Genomic DNA, 1800 nt, shown 5'->3' with positions numbered 1-1800 from the left:
AGAAGATCAAAATATGGAATTTGTAAAGCATAATCTTAGGTATATTACTGCAAAATTTCAGATTTTTTGGATGTGTATCTTGTAAGTTACAACCCTTAAATTCAGTGGCTTAAGATAATACTTTTGTGCAGACCGCGAAGCAGTTTTGATTTTTTTTCATGACTTTAGAATTTTAATTAGATATAGAATTATATAGTAAAGTTGTAGAATTCATCATGATCTATGGATGTGAGAAATTTCATAATTTTTACCTTTGTAATGGTCGAGTTATAGCCATATTACTATACTTGAACCCAAATGATATTTCTACAAAAAGCATGAAATTTTGTTAGACAATTTCATGGTCTTATAGGTGGACTTTTGAGAAGAGTGAAATACAAAAGTTATATAGGATTATGTTTTCTAGATACTTGAAAATTTTCAAAATTTATACTGATGTATTTTATGATATATGATTTTATGAGTAAACTCTCTCGGATGGGATGTCTGCGCACAACGTCACGATTAGTGAGTATTTTTTATGGTTATAGAGATTGAATTGGCTATGGTGGAAAATAGAAAAGTTGTTTATTATTAAGTTATCTGATGTTCAGAAAACTATCATTGTCTTTGGAGTTATATATTGAGAGATATGCATGTTTTAAAGAGATATGTCAAAATTATAAGCCTGTAGGAACAACTTGACATTCAAATAAAATGTCTTTCTTTGAGTAGTGCTCTAAACCATGTGAATTTTGGATATGTCATATTTGTAGGTGTCTACTCTTCTTAGAATCTTGAATTTTTTGATTTGGGAAAGTATAGAAAAAGTTATGCTAGATTCAGTTCTCAACGGCTTGAGTCTAACTTGAATCATGCTTCTGTTAATCTTTTTATATATATTTCTATTCTAGTGAGTTCTTTTGTTAATGTTCAGAGTCTATAATAGTCCACGTAGGGAGAATTGATCACTCTAGTTAGGTGGTTAAGAATCTAGTGCTATGTATGATCTTCTAATATTGTTGCAAGCTTTAGAAGTTAGGTTAGTTTAGCACTTGTTTCAATTTTCTTGCTTGTGTTAAAAAGATTTTAAATATCTTTGGAATTTACTTTCAAATATAGGGTATTCTAAGAAAACTTGTTCGATTTGGGATTCAGAGTTTTTGGACGTTAATCAGGTAAGTATCCCACATATAAATCTTATTATATGTATATACTCTAGTTTTTTAACATCTGAAATTTTTGAGAAGAGTACTGTTATTTATTTATTTATATTTAAAATTATTTATTTTTTATTATTTTAGGAATCATTTTAAATTAATTTAAATTTTACGGTAAAGATATGTTATTTTGGTTTAGAATTATTTGAAAGGTTTAATATTTATTTACTTTCGAATTTCAGATATTTATTTAAAACCTGAACTTTTAATTCATTTCTTTAAATTTTAGATATTTATTTAATTTATGATTAATTCATTTATTTAAATTCAGATTATTTATTTTTTTAAATTTTAGATATTTTATTTAATTTTTTATTAACTAATATTATTAGTTTTATTATCTCATGTTTGGATTCAATTAACTGGTTTATTTTGATATGATAAAAATGGAATCATGTGACTACAAATTTCTTATAATTTGCCCTATCTAAATTTTGTTAGTTTATTGTTTTGTGAACATGAAGTATTTTGACATAGAAACTAGTCCCCAATTAACTATGCAATAACCCTGTCACTGGGGGTTAAATACTGACCGTGTCGACATATATTCTGATATAAAAACTATAGTTTCCCACCGCTTTTCGTCGGTGAATAATAACGG

Source organism: Dioscorea cayenensis, chromosome 15 (assembly GCF_009730915.1).
Source record: "Dioscorea cayenensis subsp. rotundata cultivar TDr96_F1 chromosome 15, TDr96_F1_v2_PseudoChromosome.rev07_lg8_w22 25.fasta, whole genome shotgun sequence".
NCBI lineage: Eukaryota > Viridiplantae > Streptophyta > Magnoliopsida > Dioscoreales > Dioscoreaceae > Dioscorea > Dioscorea cayenensis.
Note: the sequence above shows the minus strand (reverse complement) of the source record.